Source organism: Pteronotus mesoamericanus, unplaced genomic scaffold, assembly GCF_021234165.1.
Source record: "Pteronotus mesoamericanus isolate MK-2021 breed Mesoamerican mustached bat unplaced genomic scaffold, CSHL_Meso_final contig_94, whole genome shotgun sequence".
Classification (NCBI taxonomy): Eukaryota; Metazoa; Chordata; class Mammalia; order Chiroptera; family Mormoopidae; genus Pteronotus; species Pteronotus mesoamericanus.
The window spans coordinates 2,515,021-2,536,501 of record NW_026555285.1 but is presented as its reverse complement, the minus strand read 5'-3'; the positions used below and the strand labels follow the sequence as shown (position 1 = coordinate 2,536,501).

At 38.9% G+C, this 21,481-nt stretch overlaps 1 protein-coding gene across 2 annotated transcripts in view; it reads right to left on the bottom strand.

Annotated features, from left to right (window-relative positions):
• The window catches only part of EBPL (EBP like), an 83,654-nt gene that overhangs the window by 45,142 nt on the left and 17,031 nt on the right, over window positions 1-21,481 (bottom strand). The window lies entirely within an intron of this gene.

The following is a 21,481-nucleotide window of genomic DNA, read 5'->3' as shown; positions in this document are numbered from 1 at the left end:
GGTATTTTTTTCTTAAGTTTCAAAAATAATTTTATTTTACATTTTAAAATAGGTAGTGAAAGTTATATCCTAATTCATTCTTTTGGGGATTACACACAAAAGTTAAAAAATGACATACTGATTGTCTTATTGTACACTCACTTTCCCTCAAGTTGTTTGGTTATAGACTTAAATAGAGTTCCGTCTGAAATAGTCTTTTATAAATTATATTTGACATAACCAACTAAATCATTCTTAATTTGCATCAGTTAAGACAATGGTCTTTAAAAACTTATTTGAAAAGAAATGGATTCAAGATTTTGAGAGTAAATAAAAGAAAAATCTACAGTTCTACCAGCCTCAAATAACAACTATTAGAAAATGTCATGTTTTCTTGCAGTTTTCATTTTATAAATGTTTTTTAAAAACACAGTTGTGATCATCATTGGCACTTATGATTTTCTACCCTGCTTTTCTGAGAACATTAGGAAAGATCTTTTTTTCATTATATTTATCCATATACATATTTTTATTGTTCAAATACATTTGTCCCCATTTTCCTGCCACCAATTTCCCTAGACCCACCCACCCACCCCCACCTCCCACCCTCAATCCTTCCCCACTTTGGCTTTGTCCATGGGTCCTTTATACATGTTCATTGATTTGACCTTTCCTTCTTTTCCCCATTACCCCCTCCCCACTTCCCTCTAGTTACTGTCGGTTGTTTTTTCTTTCAATGTTGCTGGTTATATTTTCCTTGCTTGTTTGTTTTGTTGATTAGGTTCCGCTTATAGGTGACATCATATGGTATTTGACTTTCACGTCCTGGCTTATTTCACTTAGCATAATGCTCTCCAGTTCCACCCATGCTGTCGCGAAGGGTAGTAGCTCTTTCTTCCATTCATTCTGCTGCGTGGTACTCCATTGTGTAAATGTACCCTAGTTTTTGGATCCACTCATTTATTGATGGGCACTGAGGTTGCTTCCAGCACTTGGCTGTTGTAAATGGTGCTGCTATGAACATTGGGGTGCATAGGTTCTTTTGCATTGGTGTTTTGGGATTCTTAGGCTATAATCCCAGCAGGGGAATTGCTGGGTCAAAAGGCAGTTCCATTTTCAGATTTTGGAGGAAATTCCAAACTGTTTTCCACAGTGGCTGCACCAGTCTGCATTCCCACCAACAATGTACTACGGTTCCTTTTCCTCCACAACCTCGCCAGCACTTGTTGTTTGTTGGTTTGTTTATGATGACCATTCTGACCCATGTGAAGTGGTATCTCATTGTGGTTTTAATTTGCATCTCTCTGATGGCTAGTGATGCTGAGCATCTTTTCATATGTCTCTGGGCCCTGTGTATGTCTTCCTTGGAGAAGGAATGTCTGTTCAGGTCCTTTGCCCATTGTTTAACTGGACTGTTTGTCTTCCTGGTGTGGAGTCATGTGAGTTCTTTGTATATTTTGGGGATCAAACCCTTGTCCGAGGTATCATTGGCAAATATATTTTCCCATACAGTTGGTTCCCTTTTAATTTTGCTGATGTTTTCTTTAGCTGTGCAGAAGCTTCTTATTTTGATGAAGTCCTGTTTGTTTATTCTTTCCCTTATGTCCCTTGCTCTAGGGCACATATAGGTGAAAATATTGCTGCGTGAAAATGTGAGAGTTCCCTGCCTATGTTCTCCTCTAGGACTTTTTATGGTGTTGTGACTTATATTTAGGTCTTTAATCCATCTTGGGTTTATTTTTGTATATGGTGTAAGTTGGTGGTCAAATTTCAATTTTTTGCATGTAGCTGCCCGACTCTCCCAACACCATTCATTGAGGAGGCCCTTTTTACTCCATTTTAAGCTTCTGTCCCCTTTGTCAAATATTAATTGACTATACAGACATGTCAGTACTAGACTGTTTTGATTACAGTGGCCTTGTAATATAGTTTGATGTCAGGTATTGTGATCCCTCCTACTTTGTTCTTTTCTCTCAAAATTGCTGCAGCTATCTGGGGTCATTTATGGTTCCATATAAATATTGAAATGTTTGTTCTATATCTGTGAAATACATCACTGTCATTTTAATAGGGATTGCATTGAATCTGTAAATTGCTTTGGGTGGTATGGACATTCTGATGATATTCATTCTTCCAATCCATGAACACGCTATATACTTCCATTTATTTGTGTCTTCTTTAATTTCTTTTTTCAGTGTTCTGTAGTTTTCTGAGTACAGGTCTTTTACCTCCTTGGTTAGGTTTATTCTTAGCTACTTTATTTTTCTTGTTGCTACAGCAAATGGGATTTTTCTTTCCTGACTTCTGATTCTGGTATTTCCTTGTGGTATACAAAAATGCCTTTGATTTCTGAATATTGACTTCGTGTCCTGCTGTTTTGCCAAATTCACTTATGAGGTCGAGCAGTCTTTTGATGGAGTCTATTGGGTTTTCTATGTACACAATCATGTCATCTGCAAACAATGACAGTTTTCCTTCCTCCTTTCCAATTTGGATGCCTTTTATTTCTTTTTCTTGTCTGACTGCTGTGGCTAGGACTTCCAATACTATGTTGAAAAGAAGCAGTGAAAGCAGACAACTTTGTTTTGTTCCTGATCTTAGTGGGAAAGCTTTCAGTTTTTGCCCATTGAGTATGATGTTGGCTGTAGGTTTTTCATATATGGCCTTTATTATGTTGAGGTATGCTCCCTTTACTCCCATTTTGCTGAGTGTTTTTATCATAAACGGACGCTGTACCCTATCAAATGATTTTTCCGAATTTATTGATATGATCATGTGATTTTTGTCTTTCCTCTTGTTTATGTGATGTATTAAGTTTATTGATCTGCGAATATTGAGCCATCCTTGCTCAATATTCCCTGGAATGAATCTCACTTGATCGTGGTGGACGATCTTTTCAATGTATTGCTGGATGCAGTTTGCCAATATTTTGTTGAGGATTTTAGCGTCTATGTTCATCAACGATATTGGCCCGTAGTTTTCTTTCTTTGTTGTGTCTTTATCTGGTTTTGGGATTGGGATGATGCTTGCCCTCATACAAAGAGATTGGGAGTCTTCCGTCTTCTTGGTTTTTTTTTGGAATAGTCTGAGAAGGATAGGGGTTGGCTCTTCCCTAGATGTTTTGTAAAATTCTCTTGTGAAACCATCTGGTCCAGGGCTTTTGTGTGCCGGGAGTTTTTTGATAACTGCTTCAGTTTCACTGGCTGTAATCGGTCTGTTCAGGCTTTCTGTTTCTTCTTCATTCAATGTTGGAAGGTTATATTTTTCTAGAAATTTGTCCATTTCATCGAGGTTTTCAAATTTCTTGGATATAATTGTTCATAGTAATTTCTTACAATCCTTTGTACTTCTGTGGTATCAGTTGTAATTTCTCCTCTTTCATTTCTGATATTATTAATTTGGGTCCTCTCCTTACTTTTCTTGATGAGTCTGCTTAAAGGCTTCTCGATGTTGTTTGTCTTTTCAAAGAACCAGCTCCTGGATTTGTTGATCCTTTGAATTGTTCTTCTGAGTGTCCAAGGTTATAAGACTCCTCTCTTGTTATTGTTCTGTTTTTTGTTCCAGGTTATTTCTCCACAATTTGTTGTAATTCCATATTGGTACTGGGAGGTGGTCACTGTGACTTCCATTCCCTCCTCTGCCATCTTGTCTTCTCAGGAAAGATCTTCGATGTAATAATAGGCTAAATTCTGGCTTGTGTTAGAAAATTTACACCTTTGACAAGTATCTCATGTCAGTTTATTTTGTCTCACCTCAAACAAAAAAACCCCAAGATCTCTCTTAATAAAAGTGGCATTCAAATATCTATACCAGAGTTGAACTATTTCTTTTTCCTGCTGAAGGGGAAATTTAGGATAATTTTAAAGGCTTACGGGTTACATTTTAAATTTCAGGCAATGAAATTTGTGCAATTACATTTAGTATTTCCCCTGAAGGTTTTCCCTGAAGTATTTTTTTTGCCTCATATATCAAAAACCAATTAACTAGAATTCACTTTGATACCTGATTGCCATGTTGCTACTTGGAAGAAATTCTGCTGCTGGTCAATACAACTTTTTTCTCACTTCTTTTTACCAAAGCAATTCCTTACGTGACATTAAAATTGTGTCTCTGCCTTATCCCTGCTCAATTCTAGTACAACTTCCCAGAGGTTACCATTTATAACCACTTCTGTCTGTAGTTCTGGGGATTACCAGTATTTTTGTAAGTCATAGTATACTTACACTGCCATTTCTTTAGATGTTATCTATTAACTACCCATCAAGAAAAATTATGATTTAATTTATACTGCTTCCCCTATCTTCCCCAGTCCTCTGGTTTTTGATAGTGTCAGGGAGGAAAAATTTTCTTTTACCCTCTTAGGTTCTGTAGCTGGCCTAAGAATTAACTGATATAAGATAGAATAACAAGAGAAAAGCAAACAAATTTTATTTGATATTTTTACATGTACATGGGAGTATTCAAAAGGAAAATGAAGACCTGAAGAAATTGTTAGGCCCCAAAGCTAATATACCTTTTTACAAAAAGAACAATAAATTACAGGGATTTGAGAAGACACGGGGCTTGGGCTAGAAACAGTAAGTTGTGGGAAAGTAACTAAGAAACATATGGGGGAAACTAATGAAAGATAAGGGTTATTTGAGTAGGTTTGTTTGTATAGGTCCATTTTGTCTTCAACTGCCAGTCTCTGGTGATAAGAATGTTCTTCCCTTTGTGGTTCAAAGAGGGAACTTTTGTCATAGGAAATTTTATGGTCTGATTTTAGGTAGAAAAGCATAGGTCAGAGAGCCCTCCTGCCCCTGCCATTTCTCAAGTGCCTTCAGCTGACAATAATCGATATGCAAAAGTGGCATATTTTGGAGTGGCATGTTCTAAACCCCTTCGATAGCTATATTCTTCTCTTTATTTCTTCTGTTACCCAAATTTGTAACTTAAGTAATAGACTTAAAACTTCAGCTTACTCATTCATCAATGTTGCACAGTATTTGGACTTCTTACCATAAAAGATGAGAATGCTAGTGCCCACAAGCTCTCTCCCTATCATCTCCATTTCCAACTCTCAACTTCCATCCACTTGGCTTGTACATTGTTGAGATTAATTGTATTTCCATTCTTGTTCTGTGAACATATTTGTCCTTTCTATTTTATCTATAGGTTGATTTGAAAAACCAAACAACAGCATTTAGAACATGGTGATTATGTAAATATCATTCACTGCAAAGGACCACAACTTCTTTTTCTACAGAGACAGTATTTTGACTCCTTGTGTCACTAAAGGAGAATGTGGTGAATGAAATATTCTTTCTTACACTCATATCTCAAAATCATGCTCTACTTTAGTTTGCTTCATATTTCAGCCATGACTTTCTTATATTTTTGTCTATGCTACAGTTTATAATTCCCTTTTATAAAAGAAGAAATCTGACACTCTATCTCATTAGTATCTTCCAACTTATTTATTCTAATCTTCGCTGAGCAGAGGCATTGAGGCTGGTTTATTTTGTCTTTTCTTGATACTCTGTAAATTACTTAACTTTAAATGTGGTTTACATTAGAGTATATATAAAAATATACTCTTTAAAAAGTTATGAGATAAACAGCAAAGTTTCACATATGCAACATAGTGATCGGACATTTCTATAACTTACTAAGTGATCACCCCAATAAGTCTAGTACCCATCTGATACCATACACAGTTATTATTGACTATATCTTTATGCTATACTTTGCAAACATCACCATGACTGTTTATAACTGGTAATTTGCACATCTTAGCCTTCCCCCAAATCCCTTCCCATCTAGCAACCATCAAAATGTTATCTGTATCTATGAGTTTGTTTCTGTTTTGTTTGTTTGTTTATTTTCATTTTTAGAGTCTGCATATATGTGAAGTCATATGGTATTTGTCTTTCTCTGTCTGACTTACTTCACTTAGCATAATATCCTCTACGTCCATCTATAAACAGCAATGTTTTTTAAAAAAGAAATACTCCTAGTCCACTTTGTAACTCTTTATTCTCACCAATTGATTTTTTTTTTATTTTTAGCAGAGTCATGTAAGGAAATCCACACCATTTCCCTGGCTTGGCCTGGGAATTTTCCAGATAAAACAGATCCATTAGAATGGCCAGTAGGGACAAAGAGATGGGGCTGAATTTGATCTGCTCTAGTTTTTACAGTCCATCTATCTCTAAGAAGAAGAACTTCCTAAAATTAGATTGTGGATTTTATCCTAAAACTAGACATGACTTCCACTAGCAAACTCCTCAAGTGGAGCCACTAGCAAAACATGGACTCTGACATTATGTCCAGGACCTTTAATTAGAAGCAACTCTCTGTAAGAGCAACATGGTGACCTGACAGTCTGGGAATCTGTAATATGAAGGGATCTGTGAAAGTATAAGAAATTTGTTACCTTTTATATCTACCTATAGAGGTTCTCCTCCTTTTAAAAATCCCCCCTCAAACCCTCCCTCTTCCAAGAAACCCTCCCAAACCTCCTAGTGAATATTAATTTCTTACCCTACCTTGTTACTAAATTTGTGTGTCTATAATCATCTACTATCTGCTGGTTATGGGTCTCCAGTCCCTATTAGATCATATAAACCTTTAGGATCTGGGATGTTGTCTTCTTATCTTAGAACCTTTAAGAGCCCAGGATGATATTTTGTGTGCAGTGTTTGCTAACCTTGAACTAATGACAAGTTCACACAATGAATTACTTAGGAAGATGCCCTGAGTATCTGGTTCTTCACAGGGATACTATCCTTGTGTTTTATGTAAAAAAGGACGCCTACAGATACATAAACATTTGGCTTTTCTTCATAAAGTGGGCCATGTACCATTAACATTATTAACTACTCGATTCTTCCATAAAGAAAACTCTAAGTCTTATAACCTTTCCCTGCATCATCAAGTCTTGATGTGTGCCACCATGGGAAGGGCATTCAGATCAAAGTCAGGAGAAAAACACAGTAAAAACTGGTGAGTGTGTCAGTGTTAGGGTTCCAGGGAATGAAGGTCCCATCCCTGGAAAGTTCTGTGATCCTGAGATTGGCCTGATCTTATCCTAGAGGAACTCACCATGAGAAACATAAATTAACAAACACAGGTCTGCCACTCTAGGTTGTACTATCTGTGGTTAAATCTGTGCCAATAATAGACTCAATGCAAAACTCAGCAAATTTGGTACAGGAAGCAGAAGCTTCAGCTTCAGAATGAGAGCAGCTATTATGGGCCTGCTCTCATATTATTGGGGGCTTCTGAACCAAATATGTTCTAACCAAACAGAGGCCTAAGATATAAGGCACTGAAAACATTAGTTATTATTTGCTAAGGTTGAAAATTGTCTGTAGAATCACAGAGAATGGAGACAGACATAGTTCTTTCCAGGGATACACATTTTATACAAATGAACAACAGAGCATTTTTCTTCATGCTTAAAATTATTTCTAGGCTCTGGAGCATGAAGTTTACATTAACTTGCAGAATAAACATGTAAGGTTGTCAGCTCCAAAAGTTTTTAATCATAATATACAGTCAAGATCTAGCTATCTGGAACTAAAATTCATATGTTAGCTCAACAAGCACCTGAGGTTCTAAGGATCAGATGAAAGTTACTTGGTAAGAAGCAAAAGCCATATGTAAAGCATTGCTAATATTCAAAAGGAGGACTTGAATAGGTGTACAGGTAAGAGCCTAGTGTTACACTTTGGAGACCTGGGTAAACTTGAGCAAAACCAAGAACTGATGTTTTTCTTACATTCTCTGCTACTTTTACTTCTCTGGGCTTCAATTCCCTGATTAAAAAAAAAAAAAAGGTACTGAACAAAGCTCTCAATAAATGTTTGATGAATGAATAACTGAGTGAACAAAATAGTAATCAGCAGAGCTAGACTAGATCTACATCTTCCCCTTTTGATACGGAGTCTCTTACTGATCAGAAGCCTTGACTATAGCACTTGAAAGACTCATAATTGCTGAGGTCCTTTTAATTCACAGGTGAGGTCCATGAGCAGTGGGCTGGGTAGAATGTGTGGAATAAGGGGAAGACAAGAGAGGGTAGTGGAGTCAGGACCTTTTTAAGAACCAGCATTTCCAGTTGATGTGGGCTGTGAGTTCTATACCCGCCCATGCCCCTGAAACATGAGAGGCAATGGGCATGGGTCAGGTAAAGCTCACTGACTGATGGGACACAAGGATGTCTTCAAGCACTCTTGTGCTATTATAATTTCTATCATAGTATGAGAGGGAGACACATGTCCCTAAATAAGAACAACCTGAATTTTTATTTTTTTCTTAACGCCTAAACCTTTCCTACTCAACACTCCTACACCCTCCCATCTGGCAGTCTGTTCTGTGTACCTATGAGTCTGTTTCTATTTTGTTAGTTTATTTTGCTCATTAGATTCCGCATGAGTGAAATCATATGGTACTTGTTTTCCCTGACTGGCTTATTTCACTTAGCATCATAATCTCCAGGTCCATCCATGCTGTAACAAAAGGTAAAATTTACTTCTTTGTTATGGTCGTGTAGTATTCCATTGTGTAAATATACCATAGCTGTTTTATCCACTCAGCTACTGATAGACACTTGGGCTGTTTCTAGAACTTAGCTATTGTAAATAACGCTGCAATGAACATAGGGATGCATATATCCTTTTAAATTGGTGTTTCAGAATTCTTAAGATATCTGAGAGGTGGAATTCCTGGGTCAAAAGGCAGTTCCATTTTAATTTTTTGAGGAAATTTCATAGTTTTCCACAGTGGCTATACCAATCTGTATTCCCACCAACAGTGCTCTACATCCTCACCAGTACTTGTTTGTTGATTTACTGATGGTAGCCATTCTGGCAGGTGGGAGGTGATGTCTCACTGTGGTTTTAATTGGCATTTCTCTTATGACTAATGATGTCGAACATTTTTTCATCTTTCTACTGGCCATCTGTATGTCCTCTTTGGAGAAGTGTCCATTCAGATCCACCACCTATTTTTTAATTCGATTGTCTTCTTGGTATTATGTTGTATGAGTTCTTTATACATTTTGGAAATTAACCCCTTATCAGATGTATCATTGGCAAATATGTTACATATAGTGTATTCCCTCTTCATTTTGTTGATGGGTTCTTTTGCTGTGCAGAAGCTTTTTAGTTTGATGTAGTCCCATTTGTTTATTTTTTCCTTTGTTTCCCTTGCCCTAGGAGATATGTCGGCAAAAATATTGCTGCAAGGTGTGTCTGAGATTTTACTGTTTATGTTTTCTTCTAAGATTTTTATGGTGTCACAACTTACATTTGTCTTTTATCCATTTTGAGTTTATTCTTGTATATGCTGTAAGTTGGTGGCTTCATTTCACATTTTTGCATGTACCTGTCCAGTTTTCCCAACACCATTTATTGAAGAGATGGTCTTAACTTCCTTGTATGATCTTGCCTCCTTTGTCAAATATTAATTGACCATAGAGGCACAGATTGAATTCTGACCTCTCTGTTCTGTTTCATTATATACATGCCTCTTCTTATGCCCATACCAAGCTGTTTTGATTACAATTGCCTTGTAGTATAGTTTGATATCAGGTAGCATTATTCCTCCAACTTTATTTTCTCAAAATTGCTGTTACTATTTGAGGTCTTTTGTGGTTCCATATAAATTTTTAGATTATTTGATTTAGTTCTGTGAAATACACCATTGGTATCTTGATAGGGATTGCACCGAATCTATAGATTGCTTTGGGTAGTGTGGACATTTTGATAATGTTATTTTTTTCCAAACCATGAATATCCATGGTATATGCTTCCACTTCTTTATATCTTCCTCAATTTCTTTATTTAATATCCTATAGTTTTCTGGAAAAAAAAACCTATATGGGAGAATCAAGATGGTGGAGGAGTGGGTGGAAGTCACATGGACCTCCTCCGAGGACCAACCTGGAATTATAACTAAATTGTGGAGAAATCACCTGGAACAAACAACTGAACAATAGTGAGAGAGGAGCCTTGTAGCCTCAGAGACAGAAGAATCGGCTTTAGGGCAATCTAACTGGTAAGGAGTGCGGTACAGACCTGAGAAGGCGGGTGGGGCGCCTACGGGCAGCAGCACCAGAAGAATATTGAAACGGCCAGTTGGATCCCAGCCTGAGAAGAGCGAGGTCTAAACCAAAAGTGGGGATCTCTAGCCCACGGCACCAGAGCCCAAAAGATACACAGAAAACAGCCAGCTGCGAAAAGTGGCAGGGTGGCTCTCTGTCAGACACAGGCAGCTGGAGACATAAAGAACTGTTTAAAGGGCCAACGCATAAATTTTTATGTGCAGCCACTTACCCTGGTCTCTGGCAAAGGCGGGGAAGAGTGGGCTAGAGATGCCTGAGGAGACACTGGGGGAGGAGGCTTTGGGGAGAGAACTGAGAGAGTAGCTCTTGGGATCTCCGTGCTGACTCTTGGGATCTCCATGCTGACTCATCCCCCCTGCACAGCGCCCATCTTGCTCAGAAGGAGACCACTCCCCCTGAGCAGCACCAGCGGCAAAGGACCCAATAGCACTGCCGCCAGGTGGGATTCCACCCGGCCCTGCGCTATCTAAGCTGCCTGCTGAGAGCAGAGTAGCAGCCACAGACAGTAGATCCCTGGCTAAAGGCACAGATACGTCTGGTGACACTTGAGGAGAGGTTGGGGACAGAGGCTTTGGGGACAGAACTGAGAGATTAGTTGGCAGGATCCCAGTGTGGGCTCCTCTTCTACATGGCAGCAGGGTGAGTGGACCCAATAACCCTGCCCCCAGGAGAGACTCCGCCCCTCCCTGAGCTGTCTAAGGTGGCCTGCTGAGTGCAGAGTGAATAGATTAACAGCTGAAGGAGACAGCCACAAAGAGTAGATTACTGGAAGTCTCAAACAGACTGTCTAAGGTCAGACAGGGTCAACATCTGACATCGTCAGAGGCAGATCCAGAAAGTAAAATCAGCAGTATTCCAACCATAGAAGTTCATACCACAAAGTCAGGAGATCAAGACAGATCAACTTAAGAATCAGAAGAAAAAGAGAAGAGTCTCACAAATAATGGGAAGACAAAGAAATATGCCCCACTCGAAGGGAAAGGAGCAACCCTCAGAAAGAGAACAAAATGAAATAGAGGCAAGTAAACTATCAGATATTGAGTTCCAAATAACAGTTCTAAGGAAGCTTAATGAGCTCAGTGAGCTCAGAGAGAATTACCAAAAACTACAGGGAAACTATGAAGAACTAACTGCAAACTATATCAGCGTGAAAAAAGACATAGAAACTATCAATAAGAGACATGAGGAAATGAAGAATACAATTTCTGAAATGAAGAACACAGTAGAAGGAATCCAAAGCAGGCTCGAGGGAGCCGAGGATTGAATCAGAGAGCTGGAGGATAAGGTAGAAAAAGCTCCCAGAATAGTGAGAAAATGAAAAAAGACTCAAAAAGAATGAAGAGGCATTTAGGGAAATGCAGGACAACCTGAAACGTAATCATATCCATATAATAGGGATACAAGAAGGAGAAGAAGAGGAGCAAGGGATAGAGAACGTGTTTGAAAAAGTAATGAGGGAAAACTTCCCTAATTGGAGGAGAGAAAAAGTCACACAAGTCCAGGAAGCAAAGAGGGTCCCATTCAAGTGGAACCCAATGAGGCCCACTCCAAGACACATCATCATTAAAATGGCAAATATCAAAGACAACCAAAGGATCCTAAAGCAAGCAAGGGAGAAAGAGGTAGTACCATATAAGGGAGCCCCAATACTGCTAGCAGCTGACTTCTCAACAGAAACCCTGAAAGCCAGAAGGGACTGGCAAGAAATATTCCAAGTAATGAAAAGCAAAGATCTGCAACCAAGACTGCTCTACCCAGCAAGGCTCTCAATTAAAATGGAAGGGGAAATAAGGAGTTACCCAGACAAAAGAAGGCTAAAAGAATGCACCTCCATCAAACCAGCATTGCAAAATATGCTAAAGGGACTGCTTTAAGATGAAGAAAAAGTTTCTATGAATAACCATTTCCTTTCAGAGTTGCCAATACTTGATATTACCAATATTTTTAATACTCATTAATCTGATTGTGGCCATGATGTTATTTTAATTGTTCCTTTACTATTTGTTGAAACTGTGTCTGTTTTAGTATATTTCTTGCCTATTTCTATTATTTAAAAAAAAGCTTTAAATGACTTTTTGGTTTTCTTTATCCATTTATTGATTAAAGGTTTGTAGAACATTTTTCCCTAAAAAACCCCCTATTAACCACATTTCAGATGTGTTGCAAATACTTTTCTATTCTATTTCTTGTCCTTTACTTTTTTATATGTATATTACTATACAGTTAACTGTTTAATATAGTCATATTGTCAATAATTATAACTTCTGGGTTTGAATATTTACATCAGGTCATAAAAAATATTAGTTCTATTTTCTTCTAAAACTTCTTAGATTTTGCATATTGATTTTTAACTCACCTGAATATTTCTTGTATAATATGTGAAATAGGGCTCTTTATTTCTTTTATTTCAAGTAATAGTGGTCCATGCACCTTATTTGTTGAATAAGCCTTATTTTACCCATTGATTTGAAATATCAACTTAATCATATATTGTTAGACAGATATATACATTTGTCTCTAGAATGCTCATCATATTTCATTGATCTATTTGATTATTTCCATGCTGATGTCATGTTGGTTTAATTGCTGAGACTTTATAATGGTTTTATATTTTTTTAATATTTTGTAATCAACTTTGACATTTAAAAAATAAATAAAATTAATCTGCATTTAAGAAAGAAAGAAAGAGAGAGAGAGAGAGAGAGAGAGAGAGATGGAACTCCTACCTTTTGTGACAACATGGATGGAACTGGAGGATATTAAACAGTGAAATAATCCAGTTGATGAAAGACAAATACTGTATGATCTCACCTATAAGTGGACTCTATTCAACAAAATAAACAAACAAAATAAACCACAGGCACGGAAGCATGGAGCAGACTGAAAGTGACCAGACGGTATGGGGAAGGAGGACAATGGTGGAAAGAAGGGGAAGGGACTAAACAAAGAACATGTATAAATGACCCATGGACATGGAAAACAGAGTGGGAATTGACTGCAAGAGAGGGGGGTGGGGATGGGATGGGTGGAGGGCAGTAAAGGGGTAAAAATTGAGACAACTGTAATAGAATAAACATGATATATAAATAAAAAATACATAAAAAATGTTTACAAAAAATATCCTATAGTTTTCTGAGTAGGGGTCTTTAACCTTCTTGGTTAAGTTTTTTTCCTAGGTAGTTTTTTTGTTTTTGTTGCAGTAGTAAATGAGATTATTTTCTTAGTTTCTCTTTCTGATAGTTCATTATTTGTGTCTAGAAATGCCACTGATTTCTAAGTATTAATTTTGTATACTGCTACTCTGCTGAATTTATTAGATCTGGTAGCTTTTTGGTAGAATCTTTAGGATCCTCTATATACAGTATCACATCATCTGCAAATAATGAGTTTTCCAAATTGGAAAAGGCATCCTTTCCAATTTGGATGCCTTTTATTTCTTCTTTGTGTCTGATTGCTGTAGCTAGGACTTCAGTACTATGTTGAATAAGAGTGGTGAAAATGAACATCCCTGTTTTGTTCCTGATTTTAAGGGAAGTGCTTTTAGGTTTTGCCCATTGAGTATGATGTTGGTTGAGGGTATGCCATATTTGGCCTTTATTGTGTTGAGGTATGTTCCCTCTATTCCCACTTTACTGAGAGTTTCTATCATAAAAGAGTGTTGGATTTTATAAAATGCTTTTTCTGCAAGTATTGATATGTGGTTTTATCCTTCATTTTGCTTATGTGGGGTATCCCATTTATTGATTTAAAGATATTGTATCAACTTTGCATACCATGAATAAATCCCACACGATCATGACATATGATCATTTTGATGTATTGCTGGATTGATTTGCTAATGTTTTGTTCAAAATTTTACCATCTATGTTCATCATAGATACTGCCTTATAATTTTGTTTTTTTGTAGTGCCTTTGTCTGATTTTGGAATTAAGATAATGCTGGCCTTGTAAAATGAGGTTGGGTGGCTGCCCTCGTCTTGAATTTTTTGCAACAGTTTGAGAAGCACTGGTGTTAGTATTTCTTTGACTATTTGGTAAAATTCGCCTGTGAAGCTGTGGGAGACAGTGACGGCTGGCATCAAAGCCCAGGTTAAGCGCTTGGCAAGGCCACAGTTGACTGCCTGAATCTGCAAGGCAGAGCAGGTTGGCAGCTGATGGCAGCCGGAGCCCGTGGGGGTTGGGAAGGAAATAGTTACCCGCAAGCTTCAGTTGAACGCAACTGCAGCCTTGGCAAAAGAAAGTTTTACCATTTAGGTAGCCTGGGAAATGAATAATCTTTGCCTGCAGCTGCAGAAACATCCTTGAGCTTCATCTAACCAACCCCCATAAAATAAACACGGAGACCTAGTTCAGGGTCATTGTCTCTCCATCAGAGGACAATGTCCCACCTGGCCCCCGCTTTTCCTTAAACTGTCTTGTGTTGTGTTGTCTCTTTCTCAGTCTCCCTTGACCCCCACTCAGGGTCCTCCATTCCGCGCAGGTGGCGGCACGAAGCCATCTTGTCTAGGGCTGGGCTGTTGTTTGTTGGGAGTTTTTTGGATTACTGCTCCAATTTCATTAGTTGTAGTAGTCTGTCTATGCAGGTACTCTCATTCTTCCTCATTGTTTTAGAAGCTTATATGTTTCTAGGAATTTATCCATTTGATTCAGATTGTCCAATTTGTTGGCATATAGTTTTTCATAACAGGATCCCTTGTATTTCTTTGGTTTCAAATGTTATCTTCTCCTCTTTCATTTCTGATTTTCTTTATTTGATTCCACTCTTTTTTCTCTTAATGAGTATGGTTAAAGGTTTGTCAATCTTGTCTATCTTTTCAAAGATAGCACTGGTTTCATTGATCTTTTATATTGTTTTTTTTTGACTCTATATTGTTTATTTCTGTTCTGATCTTTATTATTTCCTTTGTTCTACTCACTTTGGGTTTTGTTTGTTGTTCTTTTTCTAGTTCCTTTAATTGTAAAGTTAGATCATTTTTAGAGGTTTTTCTTGAGGTAGACCTGTAATGCTGTGAATTTCCCTCTTACAACTGCTTTCACTGTGTTCTATAGATTTTAGGTAGTTGTGTGCTCATTTTCATTTGTTTGAAGATATCTTTTGATTTCTACCTTGATTTCATTGTTTAATAACAGGTTATTTAGCTTTCATGTTTGTGAGTTTTTTATTGTTTTTCTTGTAACTGACTTTTAGTTTCATACTATTATGGTCAGAGATGATGCTTGACATAATTTCAATTTTCTTAAATTTATTGAGACTTGTTTTGTTTCCTAATCTGTGGTCAATCCTAGAAAATGTTTCATGTGCACTTGAAAAGGATATGTATTTTGCTGCTTTGGGGTGCAATAATCTGAAGATATCAATTAATCCATCTGACCTAGTATGTCATTTAAGGCCAGTTTGCATTGTTGATTTTGTGACTGGAATATCTATCTATTGATGTCACTGTGGTGATAAGGTCCCCTAATATGACTGTATTACTGTCAAGCTCTCCCTTTATGTCTGTTAAGAGTTGCTTTTTATATATAAGTGCTCCTATGTTGGGTGCATAAGTGTTATGTTTACAAGGGTTATATTCTTTTGGGGGGAGATTGCTCTCTTTATCATTATGTAGTGTCCATCTTTAGCTCTTAATATAACTTTTATTTTAGTCTAGGTTGTCAGATATAATTAATTGCTACTCCAGCTGTTTATTTTATCTCCATTTGCATGAAGTCTTTTTTTCCCATACCTCAGCTATGTCCCTCTGTTTTTTTCCTTCCTCTTCTTAAAGCAGACCATTTAACATTTCTGTAATACTGGTTTGGTGGTAACAATCTCCTTTAATTTTTCTCGTCATGGAAGCTCTTTATTTCATCTTCAATTTTAAATGATAGTCTTGCTGGGTAAAATGACCTTCATTGTAGGTCCTTGCTTTTCATCAACTTGAATATTTCATGCCAATCCCTTCTGACCTGAAATGTTTCTGTGGAAAATTCAGCTGAAAGTCTTATGGGAGCTCCCTTCTAGGTAAACATATTTCTCTTGCTGCTTTTTATATTCTCTGTCTTTATCCTTTGCCACTTTAATTATGATATGTCTTGGTGTGGTCCTATTTGGGTTCATCTTGTTTGGGACTCTTTGCACTTTCTGGACTTGAGTGTCATTTTCCTTCACCAGGCTAGGAAGTTTTCAATCATTATTTCTTTAAGTAGTTTTTCAATCTCTTGTTTTCTCTTTTCTTCTGGTACCCCTATGATGAAGGTATTGGTTCATTTCATGTCCCAAAAGACCCTTAAACTATTCTCATGATTAAATATTTTCTTTTTATTTTCACTGCTCTCATTGGGTGCGTTCTACTACCTTTTCCTCCAAGTCTTTGATTTGATTCTTTGCTTCATCCAACCTACTGTTTATTCTTTCTAGCCCAGTCTTCATTTCAGATATTGTATTCTTCACTTCTGACTGCTTTTTAAAAGGTTTATATGTTCTCTTTAATTGTAATTCTCACTATGTGCCTTGAGCATCCTCATAACCATTCTTGTGAACTCTATATCTAGTAAATTACTTGCCTCCATTTCATTTAGCTTTTTCAGAGATTTCTCATGTTCTTTAATTTGGGGCATGTTTCTTTGTTTTCCCATTTTGGCTGCCTCTTTGTCTTTGTTTCTGTATATAAGATAGATCTTGTGACTCCTGGTCTTGGTAGGGTGGCCTTATGTAGTAGGTGTCCTGTGAGACTTTGTGGTAGTGTCCTTGATGACCTGTGATGGGTGCTGCAGGATTAACCATTGTGTGGGTTATGTGGGCCCTTCTGTTGTAATGTAGTCTTCACTGCTACTGGTCTATTACTGTATAGGTTGTCCCTCACGCTGGTTGAGTGTGAGTATCAACCCTGACCACAGTGTACATGCTGCAGTGCAGGTGCTGACCACATGAAATGGGATTCGCCTCAGCTGGGTTTGGTGTCTGCTGAGATCTCCCTTTGGTTATGCCACTTGTGAAGCTTATGGGATCCTGATCTGATGATGTCTGAAGCTGGCCACTGGGTGTTTTGGTTCTGGGTCTTCTTGGGAGAGATTCTGGTGTAGACAAATGAAAAACACTGCCTGTGACTGGCCCTGGACATTCTTTTTGGAGCTACAAACCAATCCAGTATTTGTGGTTGTCTCTGCTGGGCCTGGGTATGCACGGAAAGAATCAAGCTCCACACCAGGGTTGGCTTTTACCAGTATGGGGCCCAGGGGCAGTTCAACAAGAGTCCCAAGGAATTCTGAGATTGGCCTCCACTTGCCTCTGCCTTCTGGCTCCTATTAGGCTCAGTCACTGAAAGAGCCTCTGGCTCTATTTACATGAAATAGGTTCTTAGTCAGTCACCAGGTAGGGAAAAGTGGTGCTTACCAGATTGATACAAGTTCAAATTCAGTGCCAGTGCTGGGTCTCAGACCACTCAACAAATATACTAGGGTATATGAAATCCAGTTGCCACCTGCTGGTATGCTCACATACCTTTGTGGTTGGGCCACATTTCTCGGAATTGTCAGGATGAGACCAACTGAGTTTATCAGACCCTAACAGGCCAAGATTTGGCTGTATGAAAGGAAGAAATATGAGGGGGAAATTTCTCCTGTCCTAGAGCCACACAAGTCAGTCCATACCAAATTCTGCGAGGAGCCTGATCTCAGCAGGGCAGGGCCACTGGAAGTCAGGAGGAGAGGTGTCAGTCAGGCTTGGGGAAATTTGGGGGGCATGGCTCCTGCTCCAGAGCCACATAACTCAAGTCTGTTCTGAATTGTGTTTAGACCTCTTGGGAGGGATCAAGGCGGTGGGGCCATTGGGAGCCCATATGGTCGGGCTAATGGATCTCTTGTGCTGGGGAAGACTCTAGTGAGGTTCACAACTCAGTTACTGACACCCCCTGAGTCTCTCCAGGTTGCTACACTACTGTCCAGGCAGCTGACTCCTCAGCATGGCGTGAACTCCACAGTGTGGGGGAACAGGGAGTCAAGAAAGCAGGGCTATTGCATTACCCTGGGCTGATGCACTAAGGAGGGGCAATCTTTTCCCAAGAAAGCTGGCGTCTGTGGTGCAGTAAAGGTGGTCTCAGTGGTTGTCCCCTCAGCTCATCCCCGACAGCCACAAACTCTAGCCTCTCCTCGCATGACTCTAGTCCATCCTGCCCTTCCTCCTCTGGAACCCAGGATGAGTGGCTGCAAATGAGTTTGTGCATGGGCCCTTTTAGAGGGCAACTGTGCCTCTAGCAGACTGATGTTCCTCCCAGGTGGAGAGAATCCCTGTTGATTTTCACAGACAGATATTATGTGGGTGCCTTTTCTTGGCTCTGGTGCTCTGGTCTTGGAAACCCATATAGGATTGAAATCCCATGCCCCTCAGGGGGGAAACTTTGCAGTTGAGATATCCCTCCAGAATCTCAGCACCACTCATTGGAGTGGGGCCCGACCTTTTCATATCTCCATACTTCCTACCATTCTGGATGTGGCTTCTGTAAATCTTTGGTTATAAGATTTATCTTCAGCTAGTCTTCAGTTGGTTATTAAGTTTGATTGCTCTATATATTAGTTGTAATTCCAGTTTGGTCCTGGGAGGACACAAGTGTAGCTTCCACCTACTCCACTGCCATCTTGGATAACTCACAGCCTGAATTTTTAGATATAGACTTCCTCAGGATATAAAGGTAAAATGACAGGGAGCCTGGATTTCCCTTCACAGTACTTCAGCAATAATGAAAGCAAAAGGAAAGAAAGGAGAAATGGATAAAAGGGGGAGAGGGAGGAAAAGAAAAAAGTGACAAATGAAGCAAGTGCATGTTTGATTTAACATGTGAATTTGTTCATTATACTATTCTGTCTGCATTTATGAATGTTTGAAATTTTTGACAGTAAAACTTAATTTAAAAAAAATCAATAGCAACTTGTAAAAGCAAACTGTTGCATTACTAGAGGAAACCAACCAGAGTGCTTGGTGCTTCATTAGCTCAGAGAAAGATACTCCTTGAGTTTCTGGATTCCTACTTCAGGATCCTATGATCCCAGAGGCCCTCTGCCTTCACCCTTCTAATATGCAAGCAGAGCATCAGGACCATAGTCATAAGGAATTAAGCACCTGGGACTCCAGACATCCAGAGGCTTTGCTCTCCCAGGATACTGCCAGATCCAAAAAAGCCTGGGTGTCTGGTTCTGTGTCAGCCTAAATCAGCACAGCTGAGGCAAAACTAGAGTGCTCTGCAGCACATAGCATGCAGAGCACATCACAAAAGCAAACCTCTTCTTATCCTTTTCTTCTTCAGATGTACTTTAATATAAAACAAATCAGTGTTCCAACAGTCATTACTGTGATTCTCTGTATTATTAAAGCCTCAATGAACCACAGGGCAAACCTGCCTACAGGCTCTTCTGTCAGCACCGGAGTGTCCTACACACACACACACACACACAGGGACATGTGTAAAAAGGATGAAAAGGAGAGCCAATGGTAATAATTAAAAAAAATTCATTATTCGTATTTCCTCTTCAAATGATCTATTTTGCCCTTCTGGTGAAGAGCCAGCCATCAAAATGCCAGCCCTGGTGTCCTTCTGGCTCTGGGTAACATGCTGAGCAAATTCTCTCTTGCTGTCTATTTACATCTGCAGAGAAACTGCTTGGAATTGGGCTTCTGTTAACCCCGATAATGGCTCTTTTCTGTCACTGCAGCTGTCCTAGCCAAGGGCAGCACTTCTGTAACACCTATGACATACTGACTTTTCAGTGGATTTCTCTTTACTTTTTTAACATTTCTTCTGGTACTTTACCTTTACTATTTTAACTATTACTAATTATTATAAGAGATACATGCTGAAAGTTAAAAAAAACTATACAAAAATTATAAAGTGAAAGGTAAAGTCTCTTTTCCTTCTGACTAATCTCATCCCTTAGAGACACCACTGTTGAGTTCCATGGTAGACTTTAAGAAGTTTTTCATGTAAATCTTATTGTGTAGCTATAAATATTTAAAATATTTTCTCCCTGCTATTAGTTTTTCTACTATTAATCCAGAGGATGATGAAAAAAATTCCATAAGGTTTATTTAAAAATTTTAAAGTTCTGTATATCAGGCAATGGCTGGTGTGGCTTAGTGAATTAAGCACCGGCCTGTGAACCAAAGGGTCGCTGGTTCAATTTCCAGTCAGGGCACATGCCTGGGTGGCAGTAGGGGATGCACGAAAGGCAACCACACATAGATGTTTCTCTCCCTCTCTTTCTCCCTCCCTTCCCTCTCTCTTAAAATAAATAAAATCTTTAAAAATAAAATAAAATAAAGTGCTGTATATCAGGAATTTTGGTTTAAAAACAGGAAATGGGGATGTAGTGTACAGCATGGTGATGACAGACCCTAATAACTGTATTCTATATTTGAAAGTTGCTGAGAGCAGATCTTAAAAGTTCTTACCACAAGAAAAAAATTGCAACTATGTGTGGTAATGGAGGTTAACTGGACTTACTGTGATGATCATTTTGTAATATATACAAGTATTAAACAATTATATTATATACCTAAAACTAATATAATGTTAAATATCAGGAGACTTCCTGTCAAGATGGTGGCATTGGCAGACATGGCTCACCTCTTCATACAACAAAAACAAAATTACAACTAAAATATAGAACAACTGTTACTCTGAACCGACAAAAATCAAGTTGAATGGAAATCTGACAAATATGGAATTAAAGAAACCATATCCATCCAGACTGATAGGAGGGGCGAAGATGTGGAATGGGCTGGTCACACACATCCATGTGTGGTGAATAAAAATATGGGAGGGATATCTCAGGAACAAGGAGTCCCCACACCAGGCACCCCAGCCCAGGGTTCAGGTGCCAGGAAGAGAAGTCCCCACAACTTCCAGCTGCAAAAACCAGCAGGAAGTGAGTCAAGTTGGTGGAAGAAACTGCTGGAGCCCAAAGAAGTTCCTCTTAAAGAATCCACACAAGACTCACCCACTCAGACAAACTCCCTCTAGGCTCCAATGATGAGGTGGAGGCTTGAGAGGCACCAGTGGCATACAAGGGGAGGCTGACATATCTGGCATCAAGGCAAGCAGAGGCCATTGTCCCCTTTCTGGTCCCTCTCCCCATAGAGTAGGCAGACTGGAGCCATATCTAAGAGCCCATCCCCCTGACTAACACTGTCTGGCCCACCCAACCTGCTTGTCCATATGAATGGTCTTGGCTGATGCTTCACAACTTCCTAAAACCTCTCATACAATTAACAGCTGGCCTCAGTGAGCCCCAGGCCAGGAACTAGCAGCCTAGATGCACAGCTTAGCTTTGCCTGGAATCTTCAAGTCCAGCGTATCTCAGATTGCTTTTTAAGTCAGGTAGGTGGCCCTGGACAAAACATACGTGGGGGCTGATCTTGGC